This window comes from Panthera pardus, unplaced genomic scaffold, assembly GCF_024362965.1.
Source record: "Panthera pardus isolate Hobbes unplaced genomic scaffold, ASM2436296v1 HiC_scaffold_12, whole genome shotgun sequence".
Lineage (NCBI taxonomy): Eukaryota > Metazoa > Chordata > Mammalia > Carnivora > Felidae > Panthera > Panthera pardus.
The window spans coordinates 66,400,996-66,423,233 of NW_026526677.1; the positions used below are offsets into that span (position 1 = coordinate 66,400,996).

General features: G+C 37.5%; 1 protein-coding gene across 28 annotated transcripts in view; it reads right to left on the reverse strand.

Annotated features, from left to right (window-relative positions):
* The window catches only part of DLG2 (discs large MAGUK scaffold protein 2), a 2,072,859-nt gene that overhangs the window by 30,403 nt on the left and 2,020,218 nt on the right, over positions 1-22,238 (reverse strand). The window lies entirely within an intron of this gene.

The window sequence follows — 22,238 nt, forward strand, 5'->3', positions numbered from 1 at the left end:
CAAGGAGTGTAAATTCTGAATGATGACACTTTGGAAAAACTGCCTCCTAATGAAAAGACTGGTTTCAGGTAAATGATGATGGAGGAAAACAGCCTTAAATTGGAAGCAGAAGACCAGGAGCCTCTGTCCTGGCTCTGCAATGGGCTAGTCCATCACCTTAGATGGGTAACTGAATCTCTCTAGACCTCAAAATCTTCTTCATCTGTATAATGAGGATAATGATAGCAGCTCTTAGGATGTGAGACTTAAGTAATGCAGGAGATACGAAAGTGCTATACAAATGAGATCTTTATCGTCATCATTACTATCAGGGAGAAAAGACTTTCTTAGAGATACTAGACACATCAGTGCCTGGACATCATTTCTAATAAGTTGCATTTGAGTTACTTCAAGTAACTCAAGCTGAGTTACTTCAGCTTGGACTTAATTGAAAACACACAGACAAGTGTGTGGATTTATGATATATGACAAATATAGTGTTACACATAGATATATAATAATTATTCTTTCAAAAGAGATTTTAAAGACATATGAGCCCCACACCCTCATTTTGTAGACAGGGGGCTAGAGGCAACAGCAAAGCTGAGTCCCTTGCTGATATCACAGAGCTAGTTGGTGACAGCTAGGACACTGTCAACTAAAATCCAATATTGGAAAATGGTAACTTGATATTCACTCAGGCGAGGGAGAAATAATGGTCATTCATCTACATTCTGACATGATAAAAAATACTTTAAGAAGGACCCTTCTTAAAAATGTAAACCACTTCATTCAGTTAAATGAGGCTGAATTAAAAGTAATACAGATATACATAATAAAATAAATTTGAAGTTATTCATTTGCTTGCCTAGAAAACTCTTTAAGAAAATTTCATTTAATTCCCACTCTTGCTGTTATGTAGAAGCATTGTGGGGTTCTTCTTTGGGACATGTGTTCACCGTCATTTTTACAAGCTGTAGGTGATGCAGGTCTTTGTAATTTCACGTTCACATATCATTTAAAAAAAATGTTTCACCAGCTTGATTATCATCCTTATTTGACTGGCTTTGTGAGTCACTCTCCAAAGAGCAAGACTTGTTACCACGTAGGTATTAAAAGGAATGCACCAAAGACTACGAAGGTAATCTGGCAAGGGGTATTCTAAAATAGTTTTAGCAATGGCAGCTGGTAGTAATAAATGTAGGGACAACAGGGTGACTACTTGGAAGAAAAAGTACGTGTTTGGATGTATGTATTTTGGCCCATTGGTGGGAATTAGTTGCATGCCCTATTGATCTGAAGCTTGACTAAATAGTGTAAATAACTCATCTTCTTTGTATACTCATGCACTCTCAAATATCCATTTTGGTAGTCATGTTTACTTAGGAAACATTAAAGTGCTAAAATTTTGGTGCTGTCATTCAGGAACTTGTTACTTTTTTGGGTGCTGGGAACTTCACCAAAATCAGTGGAGCTTAATTTTATGTTCCATTAAGAAAGCTTTAAGGAAAAACAATAAATCAAATACTTAAGAATTTTTGAAATTAGGGAACTTATTTTATACTTATTATGTCAAGTATTAGAAATATATTCTCAGGATAGAAAGAAGTATTGCTTCAGAATTTATTACTCTGCTGACAGCACTTAGGTTCCATATAATTTTGCCATAATTTGTGTCCAAAGGATTTGTGTTTTTAGACAAGGCCGGGAACTCCCCCCAGATTTTCCCAGCTAAAAAATGGCAAGTCCTTAAAGGAACATTAAACATTCTTGCATCACTCCAGTTTCATGCCACTTTTACATTTCAAGCATATTTAAACTCCAGTAACTGAAAATAAAAGAAAAAAATTATGTAAGAATTAATGACATGTGATATTGCAAGATATGTTAGACATTTAACTTCAACATCATGGATGGCTTGTCATGCAAAAAAAAAAAATTTACAGACTTTCATGCAAATACGAAACAATGCCCAAAGAAGTAAAGCCTGGGGCTAAAATGTAGACACAGATGGACAGTGTGGAGGCGTTTGAGGGCCAAAATGGGACCACATGCAAACCACATCATTTAGCTTGTCTCATGGGGTCAAAGGAAATGAAAATGTGTTGTCTGTGATTAATTCTTTTCTCTTTTCAAAGCAAGGACTGTAATGTGTTAACATTTCCCAAGTATGAAAATGTTGTATATCATGAGTCACCTGATCGGGATATAATAATATTTAGCACCACATCTTAAAAGAACAGAAAAAACATAATAATTCCTCAAAATTAAATTATCTAATGCATTAGTCTTATTACCCACAGTCATTTTGTGTTAGAATTAAAGAGAAGGTAATAGAGTCATCGGTGGTTAAACCGACTTACATTTACGGACACAAAACCAAATCACAATTTCCATTCACACTCATAGACTTAAAAGACACACATTTAGGGTCTTAGTTAAGCATTTCAAATCTAAGAGGTTATATATGTGGTTTATAATGCTCTAACACTAGTCCTTATTTTTTATTAGACATGTATAATACCATTATATAAACTTTTGTTTCTGTTAATTTTTTTTAACTTAAAAAAGGAAATTCTGTTACATGATTGTTAAGTGAGAATAATAAATTAGCACTTTTACTATTTATAGAACACATGGCTCTAAAGCAGCTGAAGGCTGGTTTGCATCTCTGTATATCATAGTTGGTCAATGCTATTTTTTTCTCTACATTGCAGTATCTTAAATCTCGATCTAATGCTTTCATGGCAGGAAACTTCTTTGAACAGAGACTTTGAAAATACCAATCACATGTGTAAAGTGGCAAGTTGGCATATCTAAGAATTCCATTTTAGAATTTGACCTGTGAAGTATTGAGTTCTTATGAACAAAAGTGATACAACAACAACTACAATTTATGGAGCACTTATTATGCTCCAGGGTTGTTCTAAAAGCTCTGCATGTGCTAATCTCCACACTAACTTCATGAGGTTGGTATCATCATTATTCTCATGTTGCAGAGGAGGAAAATGAAGTTTGCAAATCTTCTGTTACTTGTCCAGAGTCACATAGTCAATGAGAGGTAAAGTCAGGATTTGAATTTGCAAATATTACTGATTTCCAAAATTGCTGTTCTTATGAGCCAGAAAAGCTTCTGTAACTCAAGCCTGTTTCAAATTGATATTTAAAATTATTACCATTTGACTCTCATAATACTATAATTTGTCATCATTCCTACAGGTTCACTGCTTAGCAGTTATTTATTTAAGCCATCAGGTGCTATTGGATCCAACAATAGTTTCGTGGGTTATTCTGTTACAGTTTTTTTTTTTTTGGATACCCATTCATGTTTTGGAGGACTCTACGGTATTGTTCTTGTTCTTATGATAATGTAAAAAAAATGAAATAAAAAAAGAATTTCAGTGGGACAAGCTATGAATGGCAATTAAAAGTTGATTGTCCATAACAGGCAAATCTATAGAGACAAAGTAGATTAGTGGTTGGTTAGGGTTGGGGATGGGGTATACAGAGAGTGGGTAGTGAAAACTGATGAGTATGGTGTTAGTTTTAGGGGAGATGCAATGTTCTAAAATTAGATTGTGGTGATGGTTGCATAACCCTATGAATCTACTAAAAACACTGAATTGTACACTTTAAGTGGGTGAATTGTATACTATGTGAATTATATCTCAATAAAGCCTTTAGAAAAAAGGAACCTCTCCCCAACCCCTACATCATGGAATGGGAGGAAACAAACACAGCATGTTTGAAATTTTATTTGGAGTGAATATTTCTTATCTTGAATTGAATGAGAAGAAAACACACTCCCCAACCCTTGCAATCAATCTGATACACATGCCTTGTGTATCTGATTCTGCTGTTCCTCTGTTAAATGAATACCTTTCATGTTGTGACAGACATTAGAGCAGCCATACAAGGAGTCAACATATTATCACTGTCACTTAAATATCTCTAAGTTGTTAGGTCAAGTGGTATGAAACTGCCCAGCATGACTCTAAGTTGTAATGGCATTGCTGAAAGAAAGAAAGGAAAAAAAAACCCAAAAAACTCAAATTGCTCCTTCTTCCACTTGAATCCCATGTTCTTACAGACACATGAGTGAATTGATATATTTTTTATTCTTTTCATCCAGAAAACTTTAAAACTAGGCGCATGTTTCAGTTTCTCTTCTCATCTTCCTGTTCTAATTTTTCAAATCTCAAATGTTTCCTAGCTCTAAAATGTTGCCTTTGTGATATGAATGTTCCCCAGGAAGAATTTAGATTTAAATTTATACAGAGCCCAGATACACACTTTTTGTGGCCTCCTTATCTTTTATAAATGCTTCTCTCCTCTTAATTCATTCTTGTCTTCCCTCCTCTAAGATAACTGTATTCCCTTTGGAAAAATGTTACTATAAATTTGGGCCATCATTTTGTATTACATATATATCCTGCTTTTGTACAGAAACGAGAACTGTATATAACAAAAGAGGCTCACGAATGAGTAAGAATGAAACAAATAGGCTGTTAAAGGACAGCCAAGAGTTGGCTTTAGATACAGCTGTTCCCAGAAATGTGTCTATATGGATGTACGCATACATATATGTGTCTATAATATTGTCCAATTCAAAAAGGGTTCCATTTTCAATCCTAATGAATTAATGGATCTAGGCATTGAGCATCAATAGCTGGTAACATCACACATGTAAATAAAAGACAACCAGATGTTATATGCTTCCTGAAGGGAGAACAAAATACTACTACAGAGTAGTTTTATAAACCTCTCTTCTCAGAAGAAAAGAAAACAAAACAAAACCCTTCTCTCCCCAGTGAATCTGAATATAATTCAACCTTTCATCCAACTACCAGTTTATAGAAATAAAGAGACAGAGAAACGTGATAGATTACGCTATCAGGAAAATCTGGAACAAATTCTATAAAACAAATGGCCTGGTTTCTTAAACACAAAAATTGAAAGAAAACAAAAAATAATGGAAGGAAAACATAAATCAGAAGAGACTTAGGATGGATCAACTACAATAGATTTCATTCTGACTTAAACAAACACATTTTAAAACAAAACAAAACAAAACAACAAAAAAGCAATTATTGTATTTATGAGTCAATTTGAGACCTGAAAAAAGGATATTTGTTAATTCAGTAATTGGTAAACTTTATGTGTGATAATGGCATTGTGGTCATGCCATATTGATATATTTACAGTTGAAATGATTTGACACACTGCATTTGCTTCAGAAAATATGAGAGGACCATAATATTGTGAGTACCCTCATAGTATATTCTAAAGATAGAATTAAGAGTGAGCTACAACTGTAGGATGGAGGAAGGAGAGGAAGAATCATATGATGGTGAATAGTAATTAAAGGCATCCAATATGAACTTATGATTTTCCAAAAAACTTTATTTCTTCTCTTTGTCCACTAAAGGAGCCTAGATGTAATGATACTCTAGGAGCAAAAAGCACACTTGATCCTCAGATTTTGATTCCTAAATAAGGAAGTTTTTGTTTCCCCAAAAAAGGAACTAATTTTTTTTTTTTTGAAGAAATGGTTTATTCCATCAGCAGGGAAAGTATAAGGTGAGTCTGAAACATTTTGTTGGACTAGAAAGTAAGAAGTACTAAACATAAACACAAAATCAATACAAAGCTTAAAAAACCTAAAACTAATGATGCCATGTCAAAAGGACACCTAAGCCAGTTTAAAAGGATCACACCAGTGAAATCTAGACAATTTGAGTATTAAAATGAGTAGTAACAGTAATGGAGTATTACACATTGAATTAAAAAAGAAATTCATGAGTCCAGGCAAATTACCAAAAATATCTAAATTAACTAATCCAAAATGAGAAGGAAGAGAAAGTTCTTTGTTATAGTAAAATAGAATGACAGCTATAGAAGGAATGGTAAAGTCAGAAAATCACCATTTTTCAGCTACTGTAATAATTGATTCAGGAAGAATCATCCACGGTTGACTATTAATTGAAAATTTGTTGAGGATCATGATATTTATCTCCTCACAGGTATTTACTTATGAAAGAGGTGAGTAAAGGTGCCTTTCTAGTAGAGTTATCTGGCAGATATCACCTTAACCAAGTGATCAAACTTAGCATCACCAAAAAGTGAGATAACCTGACACCATGTGCCTCCTGACGGAAAGCACTGAGATGTATGCAATATCACTGATGTAGCATTCTTGCCAATAATGCATTAGAGGGAACTAACCATGAAGAAATAATCCAAAAAATTAAAATTAAGAGACATCCTCTTAAAATGCTAATATCTTGAAAAACATGTAGAGCTAAGGAACCATTCTAGATTAAAGGACATTAAGGAAGTGTGGCCCTGGATTAAATTCTGGATCATAACAACAACTAAAATGATTGTAATTTTACAAATATACATGAGAATATGTAAAACAAGACTCTTCATGGTTTGTTAATTGTTGAAGCTGAGTAATAGGTACAAGAGGTTCATAATTATATTCTTCCCATGTATTTATATGGAATAATGAACTTTGATTCATAACTTATGCCACACACAAAAATTCTCTAGAGATGAATTGTAGACCCAATTCTAAAATCTTAAATTATAAAATTTTTAGAAGAAAATATAGAACATATTTGTAATTTGAGGTAGGCAAAAATCCCTTGGATATAACATAAAAGCACAAATGATAACAAAAAAATGATAAATTAGATTTCATCATAGTTAACAACTTCTGCTATTCAAAAGAGGTCATTAAGAAAGTGAAAAGACAATCCACAAATGGGGAAAAAATATTTACAATACATATACCCAACAAAGGATTTTTATTCTGAATATTTAAAAACTCCTACAACTGAACAATAAAAAGAAAAAAGCGTCCAATAAAAAATGGGCAAAAGACTTGATAGGATACTTAACATAAGGTATACAACTGGTCAAAAACATATGAAAAACATCCTTAGTCATCAGAGCAAAGCAAATTAAAGCCAAAGCAAGATACCATCTCATACCCACTAGAGTGGATAATATTAAAAAGACTAACCATATTAAGTGTTGGTAAGGATGTGAAGCAAGTAGAACTCTCTTAAAAATTGTTGGTGGGAATGTAAAATGGTATAGTCACTTTGGAAAATAGTTTGGCAGTTTCTTATAAAGTTAGTCATATAGCTAACCTATGATTCAGAAATTCACCCATAGATATTTACTCAAGAGAAAAACCTATGTCCACAAAAGGCATGTACAAGAATATTTATATTGACCCCAAACAAGAAACAACCCTAATATCCACCAACAGCAGAAGTCATAAACTGTGGTATACTCATACACACAATATATTGTTATTGCTACAAAACAATAAAGAAGATTGAACTACTTCACCAATAAAAAGCAACAACATCGATGAATCTCAAAAGCATTATGCTGAGTGATAGAAGGCAGACACAAAAGAGTACTTATGTATGACTTCATTGATAAGAAGTTCCAGAACGGGCACACTAAACTATGATGATAGAATTCGAATCAGTGGTTGTGGAAGTATGAACTATGTCTTTATCCATCTATCTTTATCATGGTTAGAACCAGAACCATGACACTTACCCAAAACATATTTTTAACCTAGGCTACTCTCTTAAATATATAGAGATATATCAACTATCTCTTGACCCAGGTGGTAGTTATGGGGACACTTTCCCCTTTACCCTTCTCATGAATAACTGGTCACAGTGAATGCCACTCTGATCTTAGAACACATACCATATCATTTTTGTTTCTGTATCTCCAGGATCTAGCTCATAGTAGGTACCCAATAAATATTCATCAAATGAATGTATGAACCAAAGTTTTGAGTGATGACTCCCATTGGTAATATGGGGAGAAACTTCTGGCAAAAAAAGGAGAGGGAGGAGAAGGAGGAGGAGGAGCAGGAGGAACAACAAATATCTGGAAAAAGGGGGGAGAAATAATGGAAGGATAAGGCCATAGTCAAATGAATGATATTTGAATTTTTTGCATTTCTCTGCAGTTATTATCTCTTAGAATTTGTTTTTCTCATGAATTTCATCACATGATTCTATGCTCTATAATCTGATTTACTTTTATTTGCTGTTTATTACTAGTAATAAAAATGTGGTGGCTCAGCTATTCACATGTTTGCATTTTTGCATAGTATTACATTTTTAGCTCTATGGTCCATAATTGAAAAAATAGAAATTTTAAAGGATTTTAGTAGTATTAATACTTTCAATAAAATTTACCATTTAATTTTTCTTTTCTAACTTTTCCCCCTAATTAAGTTTTATTCCTTTTCCTAACTAATAGGCTAGTTTGTTAAAAATACTTCTTCTACCAACAAATTAAGTATGTCTCCTTTAGAAAAATTTAAAAGGAAATAGAGAGAAAAAGTTACTTGTCATCTCATTATGAGAAACAAATCACTTTTAACATTATTGTTTCTTTGTTTTTGAAGAAATTATTCTGCTTAAGTTTAGTTGTATGATATGGTCTACAGAATTTTAAATTGATTTGTTTTTATTAACTACGATAACATATAGTAAAGTCTTATGGGAAAGTGTTTTGAAATTTAGCTGTATGACCTTAGCAATGCTATTTAATCTATGGGTCTCAGTTCTGAGTATTTAAATGCGATAATGTGATATGCTCTTATCATAGTGCCTGATAAAGCTTAGTAAAGCTCACTAAATGGGAGTCAATTATTTTAATGAGGACAGAAGCAACTTCCCATATTGTTAGGGAGTCTTTGGAAGCATCAGCTTTAATGAATGTATAGCAATGGAAAGACAGTAGAAATTAATAACAAAAAGAAATTTAGGAAATCCCCAAACATGTGAAAATTAAAAACAAAAGAAAACAGAACAACAGTACTCTTCTAACTAGCCAATAGGTCAAGAAAGAAATTACAAGGGAACTAGAAAATATTTTTATTTTTATATTTTTAATTTTCATTTATTTAGGGAAATATATATAGAGAGAGATAGAGAGACAGAGTATGGGGGAGGGGCAGAGAGAGAGGAGGGAGAGATCTCATGCAGGCTCTGAGGAGACAGTGCAGAGCCTGAAGCGGGTTTTGATCTCATGAACCATCATGACCTGAGCTGAAATAAGGAGCAGACGCTTAACTGACTGAGCCACTCAGGTGCCCCAGAAAATAGTTTTAAATGAATGAGAATAAAGAGACGAGATATGAAAATTTATGGGTTGCCACTAAAGCAGTACTTAAGAGGGAAATTTATAGCTATCCTGAGATCAAGAGTTGCATGCTCTACTGACTAAGCCAGCCAGGCTCCCCATAATAGCATTTTTTAAAAACTAACATTTGTTAAATGCTAACCTACATGGCAGGTACTTTTTTTAAAAAACGTTTTTTAAATGTTTATTTATCTTTGAGAGAGGCAGAGTGCCAAGCGGGGGAGGGGCAGAGAGAGACACACAGAATCTGAAACAGGGTCCAGGCTCTGAGCTGTTAGCACAGAGCCTGACAAGGAGCTCTAACTCATGGACTGAAAGATCATGACCTGAGTCGAAGTTGGATGTGCAATCGACTGAGTCACCCAGGCACCCCATGGCAGGTACTTTTATAAGTGATTTACATGGATTCCCATTCTAAGTGCTTTACACATATCATGAACTCCTATTTAGTGGCTTCAAGTTGTGTCTACACTTTATATATAAGGAAATTGAAGTATAGAGAGGTTGGTCATTTGCTCCAGGGTTTACACAGCTACGATTGATGAGCAAAGTTTCATTCCCAAGCAGTTAGCTCCAGACTTGAGTTTTTCACTACTATGTAACACTGCCTTTCCTATCACTGCAAAGATTCCAAGAATTCATTCCACTCTGCTTCAGGATACGGTTACGGTCACGGTCATGGTAAGCATTGCTGAGGACTTCTGCAGGCAAATTATTTTCTGTGGAATTTTATACTTTATTTCTGAAAACAAATCTCTGTTGCTTTATTCTTTTCAAATGGCTCAGGCAATTTCTGTGATGGGTCCACGAGGGGCTTTGATAACAGTGAATGTTTTGTAGTAGTACAAAGTATTATGTTCATTTGCAGGGACCACATCACTTCTCAGTTTTATTTCTTCATTCTCAGGAATGCCAGTTCTTCTGCAACTTCCCCAACGCTCCTCTCCTTTGTGGTAATCCCTTAGGTCAGTCTTCACTAGCTGGTTCTACACACTTACGCTGAAGGTGATATGATCCCAGGAGGCCAGCAGGGAAGCTGTAAGCTGATTTACCCTACCTGGGTGAGGAGAAACCCCATTTTAGCAGGATGGAGTCACAGGGGGTTGGGGGTTAGAACTCTCACTGGCAGTTAGGTAGTGTGTTAGAGGAGTGGAAAGGCGTTTCTGTCTGGGGCACTTTTGTTCAGCCCACACAGAGCCTTCCATCTACACATTTCCTTTGAGGTGCACTTCATATGCTATATGCTAGCGGACTGTGTTTTCTAAGACAGGTAGCACTCGTGAGGGGAGGGGATCGTAGTTCCAATGTGAGAGATATGCGTGGCCCAAGGATTTCTCAGTAATACATTTTTTGGGGGAAAGAAAAATTGAACACTGCTTGCTACACTTCACATAGTAGCTGATAAAATTGCAGATTTTCACTTGGCGAGGATCTGAATTTCTCCAAGATTTTAGAGTGCACAGATAAAAGCCATGAAACACACACACACACACACACACACACACACACACACACACACCTCAAGGGAATAAAAACACCTTAAAAACCCCCAACACTTCTATTTACAAACACTCTCACACTCTCTCCCTCTCCCTTCCCCCACCCTCCCCACAAACCTTTCCTATTCATGTTCACTGACAGCCAAGCAGGTTCATTGTTATTTCTATAGGAAACACCAGGTGAGTCTGTCACTGTAACTGATTGTCACTTTAAAACCAAAAAGCATGTTTATTGTGCTTAGGGAAGAATTCTCCTCAGCTTTCACCATAAACTTGGCAATCATCCTTCATTCCTTACTTACACATTTCTGTCACTTCTTCTCCATTCTTCTTGCTACTGTCCTGGCTCAAGGGAAAGAGTATTTTCACCTTGTTTGGACATACCATTCACATAGCAGTTGTGTTCTGCTTTGTGAGAAAATGCATTTGCATCACATAGCACAGTGCCAGGAAATAGCATGTAATAAACAACATTCTTAATTATTACCCATTCTCATTTCAGGGGCTGGGGAGTGTCAGTCCTGGTAGGAGATACTACATTTGACAGCAATATCCATTACTTGAAGACTTCAAAGGAGTGGGATACCAATACCTCCACCATAGGCTATTGTAGTGTTGAATACAACCAGGTATGTATGGGCTTAGCCATGGTAAGTGTTCAATAAATGATAATTATTTTTTGTTCCAAAAGCATTTATTGTTTTTGCCAAATACTATATTCAGGCATCCAATGGCAAAAGGGTCTGGGAAAGGGAATTGCAAAAGCTCACTTTATCAGGCTTGCTCTTGCTGAATGGTATGTGGGATGAGTTTTGTCCCCCAGGTGTGTCCCTTCTGTGGCAATATGGCTACAATATGGAATATGGCCATATATGGCTATAATTGGGAACACAAAATGAAGAGCTCGCAGTTTAAGAAAATCATTACCATGTTGTGTTATAATTGCTACCATGGAGGTGTATATAAGAGGGCACTGAGGAGGGAGCTAGGATCACTGGGGAAGCTGGAGAAGGCCCAGGGGCACCGCTTTTAGTGGGATTTAAAGAATGAATAGGAGACTGCAGGTGGAGCTAGATAGCAAAGCTCGGTTCAGGCAGAGGAAAGTCCTGCCCAACAGGGGGCGCAAAAGCCACTTGGTTTCCCCTCCACTCTTCCCTAATCCTATGAAGCTTTCTGGATGGAGTGTAGGATTTAGGGGAGAGTGGGGATCAGACAAATGGTGGGAAAGATGCTCAAGAGGCAGGTCTGGCCTGAACTGTGAACCCCTCAGTTACACCCAGTGCTACTGAATGTTTGCTTGTGTTCAAGAAGTAAGCAAGCAATAAATGATCAGTATAAATCATTCTACAGAAATCACATATAGAGTTCAGAACGATTCTTTTATCACTTTATCAGCAACTTCAAGTATTAGGATTATAAACGTTAAAGAAGGAGAATTTTGCAGCTGACAGAGAAGTTGCAGAATCTCCCCATCAAAGTCTTATGCATTTTCATCACAGGGGAGATCCTACTATTAAATGAAAAAGAAATAAAGAAAGCTTATTCCTTGGGTTTCTCAGTGCACAGTATATTAAAAATAGCATAATTCAGTTTGGATGGGGGATAGAGAGAGGTGTTGCTCTAGGCACATATCTGCACACAACGCCAAGGGAGTACAGCTGAGCATTGCCTAGGGAGGCAGGCAAGGAAAACTGTCGAGACTGAATTCAGCCACAGAGGGCATCTGTCCTGTGGTAACCGAGCTCCATAATCATTCAGTCAGCAACTCCTGGGGGGTCTGAGCTAGGGGTAGGTAAAAGGTGAGGAATGAGGGCCAGCCTGGGCCCTCATTGGTTTTGCAGTGGGTATCCCTTAGAGAGACAGTGGTGTGAGAACCGAGTCTTGACCTCACACCCAGCCCAGACAACTCAAAAGAAATGTCCATATAGCAGCCACTACCAAGTTTACACAGCAGGTGAAGATTTAGTGTTACTGAAGCACCACCAACGACATCAACATTATGATTTTGAATTTTGTTGTTGTAATATATAAGTACTAAATATATATAATTTAAATTTTTTCTTAATGTTTATTTATTTTTGAGAAAGAGAGAGAGAGAGGGGGAGAGAGAGTGAGCAAGCAGGGTAGGGGCAGAGAGAGAGGGAGACACAGAATCCAAATCAGGCTCCAGGCCCTGAGCTGTCAGCACAGAACCTGACGCAGGGTTCAAACTCACAAATTGCAAGATCATGACCTGAATCAAAGTTGGACGCTTAACCAACTGAGCCACCCAGGTGCTCTTAAATATATATAATTTAATTTGTAAATTTATTTTAATTATAAATGATAAGAGCTATAAGCATATGGTATTTTTACTTAATTTTGTTTATATATATTTAGGAAAAATTATCAAAAAAGACTTAGTCAACACTAGGGGAGACCAGAAGGATTCTTTTCTTTAAAAGAGGCCCTTTTAGGGACACCTGTGTGGCTCAGTGGTTTAAGCATCTGACTTTTGAGTTTGGCTCAGATCATGATCTTACAGTTTGTGAGTTCAAGCCCCGTGTCAGGTTCTGTGCTGAGTATGGGATTCTCTCTTTCTCTCCCTCTGCCCCTCCCTCACCTCTCTCTCTCTCAAAATAAATAAACTTAAAAAAAAAAAAAGAGGTCCTTATGTAGTCCTCATCTAATAGGGTTGTTGTGAGGAATGAATGAAAAAAGTCCTTACAATTTATTTACCAAAATGCCTGGCTTATAAATAACCTTCAGTAAATGATAGTTATATTGTTTTCACATTTTAGAAATAGTGATCCGATTAAATCCTTTATGTACTAAATGTGCACTTTGTCCTTTACTAAGAAGGGGGTAAACACAGAAGTTCAATCAGCTCTTGGGGATAAGTTGGGGGAAAGAAGAGCTCCTTACCTTTAACAAAACTACAGTGTCCCTTAGTAGCAATCATAAATTGGTATATTTATTTTCTGACTAATTTGGGCTGTTGTTTCCAGGGCTCCCACCTCTACAGGGGCCTGAGGGTTTAGGCTTGGGAGGTGCTCCCAGAACACTTTCTCCAAGAATGATAAGTGACAGCTGGATCATTCTCGTGGAACACATGCCCCAAATTCAATAAGGTGTTAATTCTTCGTGTCAGGTGAGTACAAGCCAATTATGGGGAGAAACAGTGGCATCTTGAGGCCTTTCAGGAAAAACCACCATTCACAGCAAGAATGCCCAAATATCAGTTTCAACAAGTGGTAACAAATATTCATAACGCTGTTAAAACATGAAAGACAAACAGCATATCTTCAAGTTTTTTGCTTCTTTTCAAGCGAGGTAGGCTCAAAGGTACACTGACTCATACCTGTAATACATTTGAGACAGCAGCTGGGAGAGCTCTTGTTTCACCCACATGTCACAGAAGTCTGGAAACTGCATTCTGTGTTATCACCACTAACAAAAGATGTTTCCCATAGCTTGTCCATTGTCATCTATGGATACAAATTGCCTTTGCTACATGGAAAGACTTATTTTTCCCTTTTCCCCCTCAATGGACCTCAAGTGCACAGAATGTCATACATCTTAATCCTTAGTCATCATATGCTTTTCATTGTCTCATGTCTTCATGTGAACTGGTGGATTGCTGGTGCCTATTACATTATGATAGATGATTGATAGAGAAATAAGGATTTTTTTCTTGAGACGTATAATTTTGATTTGACTTAATATCTGCTATACTACATCTCTTTAGGTTAGTTTATCTTACATCTTAAGTAAGTTCAATGCACCTCTTACCCATCCCATTTTACAGAGGAGTAATTGGCCTGCCTGAGATGACTTGGCTACTTGCATAGCTTCGGGTGCAGTATTAGGTCTCTTGACTGCTTGAGAGGAACAGATTACATATCACGAGTGCCATCTTCCTAGGAAATCCAAATCTTTCCCAGACCATTCAATGTTTGCCAAGGGCAAGGGCAAAGCCTCATGCATATTTGTTTCTCCCTAGCCCTAGCACAATGCTGGACGTGAAAGACACCTTGTAAACCTTCGCTGAAAAAAATGAAATGGTATTTATGTACCTCTAAAGGACAACACTTGGCTATGTAACTGTGGACAGGTCACTCATTTCCCCTGCCCCTGCCTCCTCATCAATGAAATGGATAAGGTACCAAAGTGTGCTACAAATGTAAGGAGTTATTACTAACATTCATGAAGAATTTCTTAATCCCAGAGGGGTGGATCTGTCACAACCACCTTTCTGACTTTAACCTGGAAATCAGTCTAAAATTGGTTTCATTTTGGGGCACCTGTGTGGCTCAGTCAGTTAAGCGTCTGACTTGGTCATAATCTTGCAGTTTGTGAGTTCAAGCTTCACGTTGGGCTCTCTGCTGTCAGCGCAGAGCCTATTTTGGATCCTCTGTCCCCCTCTCTCTTTGCCCCTCCCCCATTGCACATGCTTTCTATCTCCAAAATAAGTAAACATTAAAAAAAATTGGTTTCAGTTCTTAAAAAAGTTTATTTTAGCAACAGTTTTATTGATTCTGCCCTGGGTTGGTTTTCAGTTCAATTCAGTGGTTATTTTAGTATAATGCATAAATTGGCATTGGTTTCTAACAGCATGTACATGTGTGTGTACACTGGAAGGTAAGCTCTGGGATGACTAAGGTAGGGCCTTATTCATTCATGTCCCCACTCAGTGGCCAGAGCAGTATCTGGTACACAGGGGAAACGCAAAATCTTTTTATTGAAGTGAGAGGGAAATAACACTCAGATATAGAGAACCTTCCTTTCAAGGCAATAATCCATCATTCAGTTCTCTATTTATAAGCCCCAGCAAAAACTGTGTGGGCTATACCTTCTAATTTATGTAACTTTTCTCTAAATACATCACCTTCTTTATTCTCACATTATTTAATTAAATAATTATTGATTGAATGCCAGGAACTATTTCAGGCCCCAAATAAATCATATTCCCTGCCTTTAAGGAACTTGCAACCTACTCTCCAGTTTTTGTTATTACAGCTGACAAATCAGAGTGTCAGAGAAGCTACTAGTTCCAGATCACATAGTTAGAAAAGCCAAATATAGGATCGAGAACAGTAAAATTTTAGACACCCTCCTTTTTAAATGAAAGGGTAATTAGGTATTTTTAGTGACTATTAGGAACATACTAGAAGCTGTTGTTGAAATGTTTCAGACAGTACATGACCTGTCATTGAAAAAAAGAGACTTTTTACCCATGTGTAAACAGCACATAGTTGAAAAGGGGCAAGATATACTATTTTTGCTTGCTAGGAGTCTGGTTATGATTACTGTAGTGAGGAAGTCAGATGACTGGATAGTCACTCCTACATCTTTATCTTGCAGTTTTGATGTTTTAGCTTTTAGTGAGTTAGAATCTTCTTCAAAAGGAAACATGTAAGCTCGAAGGTGAGACTCTGGGCCTTTTGCCTTAAAGAGTCAGGTTAAAGGAAGCTCTGTAGTGAATCAGAATTGATTCATGATTACCTTCCAAAGCGGAAATGGGTTTGAGCTAAATTTTCTGAATAATACTTCACATTCTGAATTAATAGTGGGGAGACAATTTAACAAAAGCTTAGTGTTCCCATCTGATGAAACTTTACTTGTCATTTATACAATCAGAAATTATACATTTCCTATTTATATTACTTTAATCCTCCTAGCATCACTAATTGAATAGAAAGAATTAGCTATGCTAATAATGTCTAGAATGAGTTCATACATAAAAATTCCTTAAAGAATCAATTATACTGTTTTGCTTACAAAATATGTCATAATGCAGGTCCCAGCTCTACCACCTACTAGCCCTATGAGCTTGAGTAAGTTATTTATCCTTTCTAAGCTTCAGTTTTCTCATGGTAAAATGAGTGTATGAAGAATATATACCTCACAGGATTTTTGTAAACAGCAAATGAGCAATGCCTATTAAAAAAAAAAAAAACTTGTAGAAAATAAAGGCAATCTACAGATGGTCAGAGTAACTGGTATACTGAATGAAATGCAATGGTTCTCCAGTGCAGTAAGCACTGATCGGGTCTGTTTTAGAATTTCCCATAGGTAGCTACACACTATAGCAGAAGACTCCGAAACAATCCTGACTTGCAGCCAATGGCAGAGGCAGGAGTGGGGGACCGAGTGAGATCAGTCCTACTGTGACCTCCAGACCTTCCTGCTCAACCACAGACTCAGCAAGCACAGAGTCAAAGACGCCCATTGAGCGGATGTGTGTGCGACAAAATTTGCAGCAACTCACCCTTCCTCTGTCTGTGCAAAAGGGGATTTAGAACCTAAGGAAATGACTACTTTTAGGAAGTTGCTCATTCTAGTCTTGTAAAAGGGGTGATTTTGAGATGTGTGTGCATGTGGGTAGAGGCAGGAGGTGGGAGGGGAAGAGATGGGCTAATATTTCTAGGTACTTTATATACATTATCTCTTTTTTTTTTAACGTTTATTTATTTTTGAGACAGAGAGAGACAGAGCATGAACGGGGGAGGGTCACAGAGAGAGGGAGACACAGAATCTGAAACAGGTTCCAGGCTCTGAACTGTCGGCACAGAGCCCAACGCGGGGCTTGAACCCACGGACCGTGAGATCATGACCTGAGCCGAAGTCGGACGCTCAACTGACTGAGCCACCCAGGCGCCCCTACATTATCTCTCTTAACATAATCTCCAGTTTTACAGAGGAGATAACTGAAGCTCAGACAAGTTACGATAACTCTGGTAGAAGTTGGTCAGTCTATCTGATATCAAACCTTTCCACTATGCTTGTGTACCTCAAATCTAAGCAAGCCTCAAGAAACCCTTGGGGAGCTTGTTAAAATGCAGCTTTCCTATCCACATCCCCAGAGATTCTGATTCCAAAGGACTGGGGTTGAGCCTGTGCATGTTCATATTCAATAAGAGACCCAGCTGATGCTATGTGGGGGGGTCCAGGCTACACATTTTTTTTTCCTGCTAAATATTTTCTGGTCTCTTCTTTCTTCTCTATAGCTACTCTATGGTCCTAGGACAGCCTTATCCATGTCTCACTTACATTATTGAAATGGACTCCTGCTCTATAGGGGTGACTTCTTTTGGAAATTCATTCCACATAGCAGTGGGGTGATCTTTGAAAACTCTAATCTAACTTCTGGTAAAATCTTCCAAAGACTCTCCACTGCCCTCATGATCTGGTTCTCAGCTTTCCCTCTGCCTTCTTGGTAGACACTTGGCAGCTTTGCATGGAAGCTTTTACACTTGGTCAAGATTTTGTTGAGGGGTGCCTGGGTGGCTCAGTTGGTTAAGCATCTGACTTTGGCTCAGGTCATGATCTCACAGTTCATGAGTTTGAGCCCTGCGTCGGGCTCTGTGCTGACAGCTCAGAGCCTGGGGCCTGCATTCAATTCTGTGTCTCCCTCTCTCTCTGCCCCTCCCCCACTCATGCTCTGTCTCTCTCCCCAAAATGAATAAATGTTAAAAAAATATTAAAAAAAAATATTTGGTTGATCCTTCAAGGCTCTTTTTGGACATTATCTCTCCTAGGAACTTTCCTATGAACTCTAAGAGACGTTTAAGTATTCCAGGTCTGAGTTCAAATAGTATCTTGGCCTCACTTCTCACTTAGCACTTATACCATATTCTATTCATTATTGGCTAACATGTTTATCTCTGGGGAATATTTTATGATTCCTAAAGGCTGGAACCATGTGTTACTTATGGTATACTTCCACTGCCTAATCACTACCTGGGACATAGTATGGCCTCAACAAATGTCTGGGGGAGCCTGGGTGGCTCAGTCAGTTAAGCTTTTGACTTTGGCTCAAGTCATAATCTCATAGTTGGTGAGTTCAAGCCCTGTCAGGCTCTGTGCTGACAGCTCAGAGCCTGGAGCCTGCTTCAGATTCTGTTTCCTTCTCTCTGACCTTTCCCTGCTCACACTCTGTATCTGTCTCTCTCTCAAAAATAAATAAACATTTAAAAAAATGTCTGCAAAAAAACTGAAAACTGAAGATATTAGACAGGAGGGGAGCAGGATGAGCAAGTGAATTTATTATGTTTCACTTTACCATTCCTAAGATTAATACAATGAAAACTTTAGCTTAATTAGGCAATGAAAATAATATTGGATTTCAAAGGTATTTTAAAGATTTTACTTTTGTATTATTTTTCTCCTGGGTTTGAGGATGACCACACACGTTCAAGTGTCAACATATACAAAATAAGAAAAGTATCTTAAAAACAATTAAACTAGAGAAGGGAGAAGAACACACAAACTAAAATATATCGTAAAAGTTAAACATGTGTATGTGTGTAGTGAGCAGATTTTGTCAGTTATAAATTATACTAAATTTGGTATATAAGCTTGCAGATTAACTTGATCGTTTCAACAGCAGTACTTTTTAGACCTAGGAGAGAGATGTCTAACAAGAGTAAGTACACATAGAAATACATAAAGAACATGATTTATTCTCCATTTCATTCCACAGATGAGCAATTTCCTTATCAGTAACTTGACTAATAAATACTGTATGGGGAATACGTGAAATAGGGTATATTTCTTCATGATGTTAATTGAATTCAACTGGCTTTCCAGGTTCAGATAGGGACCCTCCTAACATGTATTAGAGAAGGGAACTCAATTGTAGGCCCCCCTGCAAACCACCTTTCAGAGAAGCCACAAGCATTTCTTTATCAGAGACTGATCTGTGCGCTGCTCATATGGTTCTCAGTGGATATGGGAGCTCAAAGTTTGGACAAATGTGATAATCACATAAAAAAAATGGGGGTGCCTGAGTGGCTCAGTCAGTTGAGTGTCTGACTTCAGCTCAGGTCATGGTCTCATGGTTGGTGAGTTTGAGCCCCACAACAGTCTTTCTGCTGTCAGCACAGAGTCTGCTTCAGATCCTCTGTCCCTCCCCTGCTTGTGCTCTCTCTGTCTCTCAAAAATGAATAAACATTAAAAAAACTGGAAAAAAAAGAGTTAGCAGCTCTCCCCAGGATGGGCTGATGACACTTAAGAATTCTCTGGACATAGCCATGTCTTTGTTCTTTATGTAAAAATGCTAGTCTTTAAAATCATATTGCCTATAGTAAGGGGAAAGAATCAGGGGAGAAAGATTCAAGCCAGAAGACCAATAAAGAACCTGTTAGATGTTCTCGAGTACGGAAATGAAAATAAAAAACCCGATGAGTTCATGTGGGTGGATGAACTTTGAGGAGAATGTTGCTTTCCTGATGCCCCAATGGAGTGGGACAGTATGGTGCCCCTTTCACCCTACCCTAATCTTCAGGTTACTCTTGGACATTCAAGCTCTTTATGGGGCTCTGGCCATCCAAGGACTAGCTTTTAATATTAAGGAGCTTTCTTTTGAAGGCAGTAATGATTTTTTCCCTTAAAACTCAGAAGTCACTTTGAAGCTGTTACAAAAGCAATCTTTATAACTTATCCTGGTGAAGCAAACACAATTCCTATTTGCTGACAAAACACTGACTGTCAAGTCACTTTTTTGATAAATGATACAATGGCAGGCTCTGCTACTAACTCTCTGTGTGTCCCAGAGAAATGATTCTCAGTGTCTTCATCTGTAAATGACATAGTAGGAATCAATGGCCATATGGAAACTTCCAAGAATGTATGAAGTAGAACTGAGATTTCTCAATGTCAGCTCCAGTTAGACTCAGAGAAACTGCCAAGATCCTATGATCATAGTTGTATCTCTGCCCCATCCCCTCTCTCACAGTTAACATCCCCTCCTAAAGGGAGCTTGAGGGTTTGGAAAAGGAAACAGAATAATATGAGGAACCATTAGGTCAGATGTCCAAGGACAACAGTTCTCTCTGATCTCTTTAGCAATAGTTGCCTATTTTTCTTTTCTTTTGCCATTAAGTTCAGATTTTCAGAATCTCACACCCAGGATACTGGAGTAGCTTTCTCAGACATCTCCTCCTGTAGGTCTTTCTCCCCTTCAATCTGTCTTTCTCACGGTTACCAGATTGGTCTCCTGGAAAACTGCTTGAGATCATTCACTTACTTTTCCTCTAAGAAGAGAGGATTGAGCAGTCAGAATGTGTCTGGTAGACACCCTGCTAGGTGTTAGGGGCACAAAGATGAGTAAGTTTGGACCTTTGCCAGGGAGTGAGTGATATTTGGGCAACAATACAAGTACATTCAGGGTGCAAGCCCAGTGGGAATCACTAGGTTGGGTTTGATTACAACCATTAAAATTCTTCTGTCTACAGGATAAAGTACAAGCCTTCTGGAAAATTTAAGGCACCAGAACTGTTGGGAGTTTAGCTTTCCACTTCTGAGTCCTTTTATTCCCCTTCATAAACTATTACTTGCAATGAAGATAAATAATGTTTTACTTCCTATGTATCCTGTATCCTATTCCTACCTCACTGTTTGCTCCCTTGCAAATTTTACTAATCCTTGAAAGTCTCTGAGCCTCCCCTCCTTCCCCTCATCCCCTGCCTCTATTCAAATTCTTTCAGCTCCAAATCAGAATCTCCATCTCCTCTGAACTTCAGAGAATGCTTCCAATCCCTCTTGTTTGATGTTAACCATTTCCTCCTTGTGGGAACTCATTCTCTCCCCCAGTATCCCTGCTTCTTCAGGGCAGTGACTATGTCTTATGTGGCTAGGTCCACAATGCCTAGCAAGCTGCTTGTACTGGCGTCTAATAAAGGTTTTACATGTCTTTATGCCAAGACATGTCCTTCTGGCAAGCCATCATGGAGGAAATGTGCAGCCCCAAGTGAACCTCAGAGAAGTTCTCATCCAGAAAGATATACATCATCAAGGAAACCAGCTTCCCCCTTTCAGGGTTCAAGCTTAAGCCCAAGTTAATTTTTGACAAGGCTAAATCCATTTGAATATACTTCTTCATTTTTCTTAAGATGTACAGAGTCATGTGGTTTCAATAGGAAGAGGGCATGATATAGTAAAGAGATTATGGGTGTTGGAATTAGCCAGACATGGGTTCAGATTTTTTTGCTTCCCTAGGTTTTAGTTTCTTTAAATCTGAGAAGAGGGAACAAATGATTTCCTTTCACATTTTGTTGTGGCAATTAAGAGATGTATGTGAGTTGTTTACAATTCCTATTACTACAATTCCTACTACTTTGAATAATATCTATCATTTCTATTTTGTACCAGCTTGTAGGACTAGTTATTTACTTAACAAACTCCCTTGCTTTAGAAAATGATTTAAAGTGCAGAGGGGGCACTTACATGTTGCACGTGGCTGGCATTTAGTAAGGCTGCTGATACTCTTATACTCTTCCAGACATATATTTTCCTTTCTTAAATTATAGGACTTTTTCAATAAAAGTAATTTAAAAAATAAAACAAATAAAAAAAATTCAGCATAAATCATTAAATATTCATTAATTTTTCAATGGACAACAGCTTGATTGTGAAGACTTTACAATTTCCTAAATGTCTCAATAAGCAACAGAGTGGCTGATTATGAAATTTATGAAAAAAGTTAACAGAACAATGAAAGAAATTAAGGGAGTGATCAAGTTTTCACCAGAGGCTAGTTTGAGTGGAGACTCATTAGGAATTTAACTGATTTCTCAGGGAAGCTTG